We start from the raw sequence: 14,087 nt of genomic DNA, 5'->3' as shown, positions 1-14,087 counted from the left end.
TGGGATGACTATGGGTAAGATAGAGTGGAGCCGGGCACAGTGGCTCAAGCCTGTAATCCTAGCACTTCAGGAGGCCCAAGGCAGGTGGATCACTTGAGGCCAGGAGTTCAAGGCCAGCCTGGGTAACATGACAGGATCACATCTCTACAAAAATTTAAAAAATTGGCTGGACATGGTTGCACACACCTGTGGTCCCAGCTACTCAGGAGGCTGAGATGGGAGGATTGCTTGAGCCCAGGAGGTGGAGGCTGCAGTGAATTGTGATCATGTCACTGCACTCCAGCTTGGACAACAAAGCCAGACCCTGCCTCAAAAGAAAAAAAAAAAAAAAGACAGATGGAGAGGAAAACAAGTGTGCCCAGCCGAGGGAACAGTCTGATCAAAGACAAAGGGAGGAGAACATGGGGTCGCTTTTGAGGCTGTGCAGGTGACTGTGTTGTCAGTCTATCAGTGACTTTTATTGAGTGGCTATTTGTGCTAGGCACTGTTCTCGGCTCCAGGAAGACAGAGGGGACTAGGAAGCCCTAGGGCCTCCACCCCCACCCCAGGCCATTGTCCTGGCCCCCGGCCATTGTAGGATAAGTAATTACAAGTTCACTGGTGTCTCAGAGATGTGTAAGGCATCATGAGGGCAGGTACCAAGGGGACTTTCCCTAGTCTAGGGGATGGCTAGAAAGGCCTTTCCAGAAGCAGTGGCATTTAAACAGACCGCAAAAGTAAGAAGACCTAAGAGCTTTATTTCTAGGTACTGGGCGCTGCAAAAGGGGCAGCTGCATGGAGGTGACACAGCCACAGCCACTCTAGAGAGGTTATTGCAGCAGGTGTGCAGGACAGGTGGGCGGGGGGAGGAGGGGGGCCCCAGAGAGTTCTCACTCGCAGTGATGTCAGAAGGACATTCCTGGGGAAGCTGAGTCTGAGAGGTCTGGTTCCAGGAACAGAGAAACTGGGAGGCAAGAGGAGGAGCTGGGTTGGGGTTGGGAGGCCCAGGTCCTGAGTTCAGTTTAGGCATTTAACGCCAGAAGCTGGAAGATGTGCAGATTGGTGCCACCATCATGCCATGTTTCCACCCTGCCCTGGGCCTGAGCCATCTGTGTTTTTCCCAGTCAATGCTCTCTTGTTCCCCAGAGGGTCTCCCTAGACTGCCTCCCCTCTTCTTAGGCGCCCCAGCTCCCTTACCTTCCACAGATGGCGTCACCTTCCACCTCTCAGGAAAGGGAGGACATCAGAGGGCATCTCCTCAATCTCCCATTGCTGCCATCTGTCTCCCACCTTCCCTCGTTCTCCTGATTTGACAGAGAAGGGCCCTACTGTCCCCAAGCCCCTTCCTTCGCACAGCTCTGGGTCCCTCTATGCTCCTTCTTCTCAGGGACCCTCATGCATCAGCTTCCTCCTCTTCTTATGTTGCGATGGATGTCTGTCTCCTCAAGGGCACTTTCCTGTCAGCATTAAATGTGATCAAGTGTCATCCATCTTAAACCTGAAAAAAAACCCCCCTTGACCCCACTCGCATTTCAGCTTCATAGCCGAGAGTCTCGGGAAGTTACCTTTACTTACTGCCTCCACTTCCTCGTTCCCACTCTTCTCTCAGCCCCCTGAAGTCTGGCTTCCCTCCTCTGCCTGAGCCTCTGTACTTCCTTGTGATAAAATCCTACACAGACACATCTCAGCTCTTATCATCTTTGATTACTGCCCACCGTTTAGCACTGCTAACCACTTTTTCTGTGAAATGCCTTTTTTTTTTAAACTTTCCTCTACCTGTCCTTGACTCTCATCTCTCCCTCAATCCCCATATCAAGGCAAATACCCCAAGTCCCGTCTGTTCCCCGTGTGAATGTTCTATCCCGCCCCACTGCCTCCATCCTAGTGTGAGCACCTCTAGTCTCTGATCTAGACAACCACAGTCATCTCCAATCCCCACTCTGCAGCCAAAACAAACTGATACGAGCGTTCACAGCCTGCTATTTCCTGCTGCTGCCGCTGCAGGTGCTGGGTCCCTAAAACCAAAATGATTATTTAAGACTCCTGCTGAAAGCCTATTGGAGAGGTATATCAGTTAGGATTCCATTCAGCCGCCTGTGCCTGAAAACCCAAATAAACAGAACCTTGAGCATACAGGATTTTCTTCTCTTATCTAAAAGTCTGGAGCCAGAGATTGGGGGAAAATTTTTCCTCTTTGGGAAGAATCATTTTGTTCATTGTCTGTGTCTCTGGGCTCTTCCTTCTGGGAAGTTCTTTCTGGTTCACCCTTGAAAGAACCTCCATGGCCACCCTTGAAATGGGCATTGGCGAATGGGCACCCTGGGTATTCACAGCCTCCTTCTTGCTGCTGCAGGTTCTGGGGCCCTGGGATTGTTTTATAATTTAACTGGTAAGGTTATGACAGACCATAGTCACTGCTTTTTAAAAAGAATTTCATACATTTTTCTTAAAAGCTTGGTATGTTTTCAACTATCTGCTTCTAGTCAGTTTCTTAAGCAAAACCCACAGCTAAAGATCTAGTGTAGACATCGCTCTCACACCACATGGGAACCCAGGGTGGCTTGAGAAGGTTAAGTTCAAACCCTCTCTGTGCCTAACCACACTGAAGACCTCTGGATAGATATTGGAGGAAATCTCTTCCCAGGGTCCTAGAAGGGCCACTGTTCCCCTATCTTCTAAGGCACCTTCACCCTCCGGGACTTCAAATGGAAGGTAGATTAGGACGCACATCTGACTTCCTGACTTCCTGCGCCACCTGCTTTCTCTCTGGCCTCCTCCTTGCCATCCTTTGGACTAAAGGTCAGGGGTTTCTCTTCTATTCCTTTCTTTAGGTAAAGCCCATGGTGAATTCTGTCAGGGCTTCTTGATATCTTACAGAGGGAGCTAAAGACACCAGAACATCCTTTTTCTTTCAAAAAAAAAATGTCTTTCAAGACTATTGTCTGGCTGAAAAATCGTAGTTTGGATGTCAGAAGCTATTCGTTATCCTTCTCTGCGTTTTTTTCTTTGATAATCCTTGGGGAAGCAGATATTTGAGCTGACCAGGAAGAAGGTCACATGCACAGAAATGTGAAAGAGAAAATGCAATGAACCCTATTTTTCAAAATAGATCCTGTTTACATCATTAAGAACTTCCTATTTTGCTTAGGGTAAGTCCAAAATGTGTAATAGGGTCGTTCTGGTCTGAGCCCTTCTGATCTCCCCAGCCTCCTCCAATCAGTTTCCCCGCCTCACATTCTTCACAGCAACTGCCATGGACTTTTCTCACCTCCTTCAACACAGGCTGCTCAGGACCTTCCCAAGAGCCTTAGCATTGGCCAACTCCTGCTCATTTCCCAAGTTCTGATTTCGAAGTCCCTCCAGGTCTTGGGAAGCATTTCCCTGACTCATAGCATCCCTCAGAGCACCTTGCATCCTTGTGGTGAGTTCATTAATTTTTTCACATGATTATTTTGGATGAAACACCTCTGTTTTCCAGTAGCCCACCAATGGCAGGCGGGCAAGAACGATGTTCTGTCTGCTGGGAGCCTCCTTAGGTCATTATCATAACTAGTCTGGATTAGACAGCGTGTTTCTGAAATGCAAATCCACGTAAAACCCTTCAGTGGTCCCTCTTTTACCCCGGATAAAGTCAAAGTCCAAGGCCGTGCATGACCTGGCCCCAACTTCTTCTGCCCTACTCCCATCTTCTTCAACCTCCATCTAGACCGAAACATCTCTCAGTGCAATGAACGGGCTGACTCTCTTGCCTACAATCTCCGGATAGACTCTACCCATTTTTTTTTTTTCAGTAGAGACAACTCCTATTCATTCTTCAGCTCTTTCTTTTTTTTCCAAAACAAAGTCTCCCTCTGTCGCCTAGGCTGGAGTACAGTGGCGCGATCTTAGCTCACCACAACCTCCACTTCCTGGGTTCAAGCGATTCTCCTGCCTCAGCCTCCCAAGTAGCTGGGACTACAGGCACCTGCCACCATGCCCAGCTAATTGTTTGTTTTTAGTAGGGATGGGGTTTCAATGTGTTAGCCAGGATGGTCTTGATCTCCTGACCTTGTAATCTGCCTGCCTCAGCCTCCCAAAGTGCTGGAATTACAGGTGTGAGCCACTGCGCCCGGCCTCTTCAGCTCTTGGCTGAGAGAGAGATTGCTTCCTTGACTGATTGACTTGTTCACTCATCCCTGTTCTAGTTGCCAGGAACCACCCTGAGTGCTGAGGAACAAGAGCAAGACAAACCCAGGCCCCCCTCCTCTTCCCTCACCTGCCTCACCTCGAGGCTGAAGACAGACCTAGGCCCCACCTCCCCTTCCCTCACCTGCCTCACCTCGAGGCTGAATTAGTTGTGTCTTGGGTCCCCTGGCTCTCTGTAAAACTGCTAGCGTTGCCTTATTACAGTTTTAATGACACTTAACCTGTCTCTCCCAGCTGCTAGCCTATGAGCTATTTGTTGAATGCATCTATGATTCCTCAAAGCACTTAAAAGGAATAGGAGGCTGAGTATGGTGGCTCATGCCTATAATCCCAGCACATTAGGAAGCAGAGGCAGGAGGATCACTTGAGGCCCAGAATTTGAGACCAGCCTGGGCAACATGGCGAAACTCTGTCCCTACAAAAAAAAGTGTTAAAAATTAGCTGGCCGTAGTGGTGCATGCTTGTAGTCCCAGCTACTCAGGAGGCTGAGGTGGGAGTATCGCTTGAGGCTGGGAGGTTCGAGGCTGCAGTGAGCTATGGTCATGTCACTGCACTCCAGCCTGGGCAACAGAATGAGTCCCTGTTTCAAAAAATATAAATACAAAAGAGGAATAGGAAATGGCAAAGAATGGAGGAGCTGAGCCACAGGTGCTGCTGGTGGGCGCGCAGGGCAAGGTGGACAAGGGACAGAGAAGGAGATAAAGGCTGAAGAGGTCCCTTCTCCTCCTCCTTCCTCAGAGAGTCGTGCAAAATAACTTGGAGTCACACGCAAAAGACCACATGTTGTATGATTCCATTTGTTCCATTACCAGACTAGGTGAACCCAAGATACAGAAAAATGTCTGGGAGCCTCCTTAGATCCCAGTGCCCCAAAAAAATGCCACTGAATTATTCACTTTAAAATGGTTATTTGTTTTGTTTTGTTTTTTATTTATTTTGTAGAGACAGAATTTCTCCATGTTGGTCAGGCTGGTCTCAAACTCCTGGCCTTGTGTAATTCACCTACCTTGGCCTCTAGAATGTTGAGATTACAGGCATGAGCCACCATGCCCAGCCTAAAATGGTTAATTTTTATGTTATGTGAATTTCACATCAAAAAGAGACAAAGAAAGAAGGAGCTTGGATCTGGAGAGAGGGCAGAGCCACAGGGGCTTTTTCCTCTCCGAGGCCCTGATGATGTTCCAGTGACTCAGACTCTGGGGCTGGCCAGGTCTGTTCCAAGTAGAAAGGGGGCCTTCCAGAGCCACCTGGGTCCTCTCTGGGCACAGGTAAGCTTGGACAACTGGACACTGGCCCCTGTGCATGCCAGGGCACTGCAAGAGCATCACAAGCTTCTCAGACACAGGACCTAGATGGATGGAGTCTTTCCTTCATGGAGCAGAAGAAGGATGCCTCGGAAAGCTTCTGCACCAAGAATGAGGCCTCAAAGTAAGGGTGAGGAAATGTGAGCGTGTTTGTAAGAGCATGGGACTGGCTTGTCTAGCTGAGGGGACAGTGTAGTCAAACAAAAACTACCCGAAGTATGGAACCAGAAGTGCCTCTCTACCAACTAATAGCTGTCACTTTCATCTCTGATTTAAAATGAAAGTCTCAGCCGGGTGCAGTGGGTCACACCTGTAATCCCAGCATTTTGGCAGGATGAGGCTGCCAGATCGCTTGAGCTCAGGAGTTTGAGACCAGCCTAGGCAACATGGTGAAACTCCTGTCTCTACAAAAAACACAAAAATTAGCATGGTGGTGTGTGCCTGTAGTCTCAGCTACTTAGGGGATGGAGGCAGGAGGATCATTTGGGCCAGGAGATTGAGGCTGCAATGAGCCATGTTTGTGCCATTGCACTCCAGTCTGGATGACAAAGCAAATCCTGTCCCCCAAAAATAAAATAAAGCTTTTTTCATTGCCAGTGGGAATACAAAACAGAACAAACACTTTGGAAGACAGTTTGGTGGTTTTTTTTTTTTGAGACGGAGTTTCGCTCTTGTTACCCAGGCTGGAGTGCAATGGCGCTATCTCGGCTCACCGCAACCTCCGCCTCCTGGGTTCAGGCAATTCTCCTGCCTCAGCCTCCCGAGTAGATGGGATTACAGGCACGTGCCACCTAATTTTTTGTATTTTTAGTAGAGATGGGGTTTCACCTTGTTGACCAGGATGGTCTCGATCTCTTGACCTCATGATCCACCCGCCTCGGCCTCCCAAAGTGCTGGGATTACAGGCTTGAGCCACCGCGCCCGGCCGGTGGTTTTATTTTACAAAATTAAACATATCGTTACCAGACGATCCAGCAATTATGCTCCTTGGTATTTACCCAAAGGAACTGAAGATGTGCATCCACACCAAACCTGCACACCAATTTTATAGCAGCTTTATTCGCAGTTGCCAAAACTTGGATGCCACAGGGATGACCTTCAGTAGATGCTGAGTAAATAAACTGGGGCATATCCAGAAAATGGAATACTATTCAGTGCTTAAAAACAATGAGCCTTCAAACCACAGAAAGACATGGAAAAAACTTAACTGCGTGTTTGTATGAAAGAAGCCAATCTGAAAAGTCTGTATGCTATACGATTCTAACGATATGACATTCTGGAAAGGGCAAAACTATGGAGACAGCAAAAAGACGAGTGGGGTTATCAGCAGTCTGAGGAGAGGGAGGGATGACCATACAGAAGACAGAGGATTTTTAGGGCATTGAAACTGTCTCATACTAAAATGGTCCATCCATGTCACTATGCACTTGTCAAAACCCATAGAATACACAACTCTAAGAAGGAATCCTAGTGTAAACTATGGAATTCAGGTGATAACGATAAGTCAGTGCAGGTTCACTGATGGTAAGAAATGTACCCCTGTGGTTGGGGCCTTTGACAGTGGGGGATTCTCTGCATGTATGTGGGTAGGGGGCATCTGGGACCACTCTGTACTTTGCGCTCAATTTTGCTGTGAACCTAAAACTGCTCTAAAAAAATAAAGGCTATTTTTAAAATTTGGTGTGAGACCAGCCTGGGCAATGTAGTGGGACCCCACCTTTATAAAAAATTTAAAAGTGGCCAGGCGTGGTGGTTCACCCCTGTAATCCTAGCACTTTGGGAGGCTGAGGCAGGTGGATTGCGTGAGCTCAAGTATTTGAGATGAGCCTGGGCAACATGGAGAACCCCCCCCACTAAAATATAAAAAATTAGCCAGGTGTAGTGCTGTGCGCCTGTAATCCCAGCTACTCAGGAGGCTGAGGCAGGAGAATTGCTAAAACCCAGGAGGCAGAGGTTGCAGTGAGCTGTGATCACAGCACTGCACTCCAGCTTGGGCAAGACTCTGTCTCTATAAATAAATAAATAAAATTTTTAAAAAAGTTAGCCAGGTATGGTGGAGGGTGTGTCACTAAGGCAGGAGGCTCGCTTGAGCCTGAGAGATCAAGGTTGCAGTGAGTTGGAATTGCACCACTGCACCCAGCCTGGGTGACAGAGTGCGACCCTGTCTCAAAAAATTTAGAAAAAGAAATTGGACATGAAAAAGGGAAAATAAAACCTATTGGTTGTGAGTGCTCACTCTGCAGCAGTGGAGGAGAAACAGAAACAGAGAGTTACTGTTTCATAAAATGGACGATTAGGAAGTTGCTATGTAAAGAATTTATGGACTAAGCTCTTGCAAAGAAGGACTCAGTTTAAACTCAAGGCAGCATGCTATTGCTAGGATGTGAGAAGGAGATGACAATCAGTAGCCCATCTCAGACAGGTCAAAAGACCTCTGGACCTGCAAGAGCGAGGCGCAATGTGGGTCGTGGAGATGGCAGGGCTTCTACTGCTTCACGTCCTGCAGGGCTCCTACTGCTTCACGTCCTGCAGGGCCGGTGGTGGGCTAGGGCCATCCCTGCCCATCTCCTGTGCACCAAGCTGAGAGCCCAAGCCCTCAAGCGGTGGTGAGATGGAACGCAAAGGAACCTAGGCAGCCCCTCTCGATTTTTCATGCTGAGGATGGAGCGTAGAGCTGGCCCAGAGGGATCCCAGCTGGGGGTTTCAGCAGGCACTCTGGAACTGGCTATTCCAGGGTTTAAAGTCCTCATTTGTTGAGTGACCTAGAACATGTTACTTAACCTCTTTGAACTTTCATTTTCTCATCTGCAAAATGAGGATAATAATATCTAGTTCACAGGGTGGTCACAGGATTCCATGAGATAATGTGCTAAAGTCATTCAAATACAGTAAGTGCTGCAGAGTGGTTAACGCTATCATCATGTAGCCATTGTTCTTACTCATGGCCTCACGTGCCTCCTGTCCTTATTATCACTCTCTGGGAGGGGGAACCCAGAGAGTCGAAGCAGTTTGTCCAAGGCCTCATAGTAGCTAGCTGCAGGCCTGGGCTTCCTCCGGGCCATGATTTCCACCCCTTCCTGAGTCGGGGCTTTTCTGAGAATCCCTAACACATCAGATGACTTGATAGTCTGCACCGCACACCCTAAACGCTGCCTTTCTACACCTTTTGACAATGGCATTAGAACACCACAGGCTGCCACTGTCTCCTGCTCAGCCACTAATGTACCACTTGCCAGGCAAACTGAGGATGTTCTGTTGAGCTGCTCTGCACCAATCCCCTGTCCCCTTCCTGGGAGAGGGTCCTCTCTATGGGAGGTAGCTGTGCTCCTGAGTGGGTCAGTATACCTGTCCGTCTCCATGAACCACTGGAGGATTCTGAAGGCCCTGGCATGCTGGCCCTGCAGCCACAATCAGTATCCAGACCCACCCCCACAACCTGCCTCTCCGGAGTGGAACCAGACCCATCACTGTTCCTGACTCTGTGATGCCTACTTCCACCTTCTTCACAGGGCTGCCTGGCACACAGGTGTTTTCACAATGGCCCCTGAGATCATGAAGGACACCTTGGCATTGTGATGCAGTGCTAAGGAGCTCTGGCTATCTCTGATGCCCAGCCCTGGGCATTTGGTGACCAGCAAGTGTGCTCACCTCAGCCCTGGGAAGATCTCCCTGTTGGTGTCTCTGCTACTCTGAAACTCTGCCTCCTCCTGTCCTCTCCTCTCACACCAGGGGCCATGAAATGCCTCCTGGCATTTCAGAGACCCCAGCCTCATAACCACCGCCCCAGAGCCAGCACCCCTTTCCTCCCTGGGCAGTAGGCCACACATGGGCCCTATGAGCAGGTGTAAGGGAGTGACAGGTTGAGAGTGACACCAGGTGGCATGGAGACCCTGAAGGGGCCCTTGCCTACCAGGCCTAGCTGGGAGATCCCTGAAGGGGCCACAAGGAATTGCCACTAGCGCTGAAGCAGCCTCACCATGCACCAACTGTTCTATGCACCTAACACCCAGCAGCCCATGTGGTAGACACTATCATTCCCCCCACTTTAGAGATGGGGAAATTGAGGCAGGGACTAAATAGCTGGTCCAAGGCCACACAGCTTGACACTGGCAGAACAGAGATCTGAGCCCATTATGGGAGCCAGCATGCCATTGGCACCCGGCAGATGGCACCCCCCACCCCAATCCTGCTCACCCACCATTTCTCTTTGCCACACTCAGGCTTGTTATGTCTTCAGCTGCATCCTCAGACATGTACTGCCTCCCCAAGTCAGGACAAGCTCATGAGATGGATGGCCACTGGTTGAAGTCCCTCAGCCTGCTTTCCCCACCCGCAGGCCCAGCACCCCCACCCAACCCAGGCCTGGCCCTGGCTTGGATATTATACCCTTCAAGGGTTTTGTGCAGAGCACCCTGCTGCCAGGGTGACCTGGGCCAGCTCTGTGGCCACTTGGCTGAGGCACCTCTTGGAGACCACTTATCGACCTTTCAGCACCAGGTCCAAGGTCAGGGTCCCTGGGAAGCTTCCTTGGCTCCAAGTCCCACTAGGCTGCCTAAGTCTTTTCTGGAACTTAGAACTGCCTTGGGGCAGAACTGGTGGATGGGGGGCCATAAGATGCTCAGAAGTATTTGGGGATGGTGGGAGAGGGTGTCCTCCAGCTCTGGCCCTATCCCTCCCCGCCTGCATCTGCTCTAATGACAGACCCTGCCCCAAGCCCCTACCCCCATTTCTTTCTCATGCTTTTTCTCATCTACTTCAGCCCCTCTCTCTGAGATTCACGTACACCTGGTGAGGAAATGCCTACAAAACCGCTCAGCATGGGACCTGGCAGGCAGCGGCTCCAGGTGTGAGCTTCCCTTCCTTTGTCTTTATCTCTCCTCGTAGCTGGTAGTAGCTGGTAGCTGACCACCGTCAAGTGGCAGATTCCTGCCTCCAGCCTCTACTCCACATCACCTACACTGCTGGATAAAGGATAGACTCCTTTTGGGCCATGGTCATCTGCAATACTTTTTTCCCTTCCCTCTACCTAGAAAACTCCTTCTTTTTCTGAAGAACTCAGCAGATATCATCTCCACCAAAGCCTTCCAGGGGAGTGGAAAGCCCCTGCCCCAGTGGCCACGGTGCTTTGCCCACACTGCCCAGAACACTTACTGAGAGCTTTTGGCACTGGCGATTTATTTGATATCTCTAGCTGGGGCCCCACAAAGATGGGTGCCTGTGTCTCCTTTTGTTCTTTGGATTACTTAACAAAAAATTTTTTTAAATATACAAATAATTAATGAATAAGGTGAATATTATCAAAAAAATTTTTAGATGCGCAGAGTGAAGCCCTAAACCTTTCCCCAGAAAATACTATGGTTAATAGTTTTGTGAGTTTCATTCTGTCTGTATTTATTTTCTCTGTAGAAATTTATTTGGTATTTTTTTGCATAAATGAGATCAATCTATATGTATTTGTCCTACAGCTTGCTTTTCTCACATAATAATACATTGTGTGTGTGACAGAGTAATGCTTCCCCAAATATGTACACATTCTAATCTCCCAAATCTTCATATATGTTATCCTAAATGGCAAAAGGGCCTTTGCATATGTGGTTGAATTAAGGCTTTTAAGATGGGAAAGTTACCCTGATTATCAGGGAGGGACTGATATAATCCTATGGATCCTTATAAGAGAGAGATGGGAGGGCCAGAGAAGGATTTGAAGATGAAGGAAGCACCCATAAACCAAGGAATGCAGGCAGCCTCTAGAAGCTGAAAAAGGCAAGAAATGGACCCTCTCCTGGAGCCTCCAGAAGAATGCAGCCCTGCACACACTTTTATTTTAGCCCAGTGAGACTCTTGACCTATGTCAACAACACAAGTTTATGGTTCTAGGAGGTCCTAGAACCACAAGGTAACAAACTTGTGTTTTAAGCTGGTACAGCTGTAACAAATACAGTGTGGGTATATAGCAGAGCGAAATAATGCTGATGGTAGCAGTCACCATTTACTGTGTACTGTACACCAGATACTGTTCTAGTGATTTATGTGGTGTACTGTTCATCTGCTAGGGCTGCCACAACAAAACATTGTAGACCAGAGGCTTAAACAGCAGAAATTTGTCTGTGTACAGTTCTGGAGGCTGGAAGTCCAAGATCAAGGCACCGTCAGGGTTGGTTGATCCTGGGGTCCCTCTCCTTGGCTTGATGGCAGCTTTCTTGCTGCCTCTTCCCATGGTTGTCCCTCTGTGTGTGTGGGCACCACTAATGTCTCTTCCTCTCCTTTTATAAGGACACCAGTCAGGTTGTATTATGGCCCACGCTAATACAGTTTAACATATTTGCCTTGTTAAAGGTCCTGTCTCTAAATACTATCACGTTCTGAGGTGCTGGGGGTCAGGATTTCAACATATACATTTGGAGCAGGAGCATCCACAATTAAGCCCACAACATGTGGATTACATCACTCAGTCTCTACAATAACCCAGTACAATAGAATAGATAAGAAAGTTGAAGCACAGAGTGTTTCAGTTATTTGCTGAAATTTACACAGCAAGTGATCACACCAAGTCTGAGAGTTGCCTGTTCATATCCTTTGCCCACTTTTCTGTGAGGTAGTTGTGAGTTCTTTTTTGGTTTACAGGCACATGAGCCAGCATTTATTGAAGGAAGGAATGAGTGGGAGCAGCTACTAGTACTAGAAGAACATGGGCCAGGCTGGGCCGAGCCTGGGGTCTGGTCATGCTCCTTCTGCAACCCAGATTGGCAGTGAATGCTTCAGAGGAAAACTAAAAACCAAGCAGGAGGTGGGAGCTTGCAGAGAGTTGGGGAAAGGGAAGATGTCACTGTCTATTCACCAACCGAACACAGCCCTGGGAGGCTTTCTGGAGGTAGAAGTTCTGGTCCATTTTCTAACCCTCAGGACACTGTGGCCAACAATTTAGTAGCTTGGGGTGTCCAAGCCACAGAAAACTCTTTGTGTTCTGAGAAGTATGCACAGAGCCCTGTCGCCAGTGGGACAGGAGCCCCTCACTGCCTGGGGGACCCTAGAAAGCTTGGGTGTCCCTAGGACATTGCTGGGATGCTACTGTCAGATTCCTGCACCTGAAATTCCCGGTTCCAAATTCTAGGTCCTGAGATGTCCTAAGAGAACTCCTCCTAACATGCCAAGGTCTGTCCAGTCCAGCTGCAAAGGAGAGATGGCCAACTGCCTCCTGGATGCAGGTGGCCGTTCAGAACCCATGGCCAAGGCAGGGCTTGCCTCCACCCACCTGACAACTCATTTTGTTTACTGTGGTGAAGAGGACAGATGCCGACGGGGCCCAGGCAGCTCTCTGGCTGGCCACCCAAATCAATGGGAATGCCCTAGTTACCTTTCAGGGAGGGCAGAGAGTGAAGACTTCAAAGCAGTCAGCCCTCAGAGCATGGAGTTCCAGAAATACCTTCCTGTGTCAGACTTTTGGCTTGCTGTGGCCCAAGGACTAACACATACACACACACACACACACACAGAGCTACTTGTCTCCTTCCCTCAACTCCATCCCAGTCATTAACAGCAGAAGGTAGGGACACTCAGTGACAGCTCTATCTTGATTAAACATGCCCCATAGAAGGGCGTCAGGGGTCTGAATAGAAGCTGAAATCATTCCTGATTCAGATCATTGGCTCTTGGCAAATGAGTTGCACCCTTGGCATAAAGAAGTATGAATATCATTCACCCCATTCTTCCCACTCAGCTATCCAGTGGTTGAATTTCCCCTATAACATTCCTAGGTTAAAATGCTTACGCAGGCTTTGCTTGAACTCCCCCAGTGATGGGGGTCTAACCACCCTCCAAAATAACATCCCCAGGCAGTTCTTGAGGTGGGAGGGTTCATTCTTAGCCTGGTCCTTTCTTACACTGTCCCATCTGTTTCCTGTGTGGTCTCCCCAGCTGACCGTATTTGAAGACAGCTAACAGCTTTGTCCCTCTATGGAGAAACAGTGTGGGGTTTAGCAGAAGGAAATACATTCAGTCATTTCACACCTTGGGAAGGTTTGCCCTGAGTTTCTGACCCACTACAGAGAGGCCATCCTTCTCTATGGACCCACACGTGGGCCCAGGACAACAGTACAGCGGACCTCTGGGCCCTTCTGACTGTAGACCACACAGCCTGGCTTGCTGGGAGGGATCAGCTCACTGTCTGGGTCCTGGTGGAGCTTTTCTGGGTCCCTAGGGCCTGGAGAGAGGGACTCCATGTTCCGAAGAGAATGCTGTACTTGGACTCTGACCACCAGCCTAGCAGGCCTGTTTTTTCCTACTTCCCAGTTGGGGTCCTGTAAGCAAGTTGCTAACACTCCCTGAGGTTGAGTTTTTTCATCTACGAAATGGAGAAACGTCTATTGTGTTGTTAGGAGGATCGGATGACATCACTTAGGGGAAAATATCCTGTAAACCAAAACACGCTCTACAGATGATTAACCAGTCTAAACGATAAGGAGAAGAGCTCCCAGAGCTTGGAGCTTGGAGCTTGGGATTTCTTTGTCCAGGTCGTGCTGGTGGGTGAATGTCTGCCGCAGAGCCAGTTTTAGGACTTTGGACTCTTCCTCAAGCCCAGTGGATGTTTCCTGGTACCCAGGGGCTCCCCAGTACAGAGCT

General features: G+C 49.0%; 1 long non-coding RNA gene across 1 annotated transcript; it reads right to left on the bottom strand.

The window, feature by feature from the left end:
- Positions 1-610: 610 nt before the first annotated feature.
- On the bottom strand, positions 611-8,919 carry LOC118147369 (uncharacterized). Its single transcript, XR_004733695.3, has 3 exons — positions 8,814-8,919; positions 1,177-1,436; positions 611-943 (listed from the first exon to the last, which is right to left on the bottom strand). It is a non-coding gene; the product is annotated as an uncharacterized LOC118147369 (long non-coding RNA).
- Positions 8,920-14,087: the final 5,168 nt, after the last annotated feature.

Source organism: Callithrix jacchus, chromosome 14, assembly GCF_049354715.1.
Source record: "Callithrix jacchus isolate 240 chromosome 14, calJac240_pri, whole genome shotgun sequence".
Taxonomy (NCBI): domain Eukaryota; kingdom Metazoa; phylum Chordata; class Mammalia; order Primates; family Cebidae; genus Callithrix; species Callithrix jacchus.
This window is presented reverse-complemented; position numbering and strand designations above follow the sequence as displayed.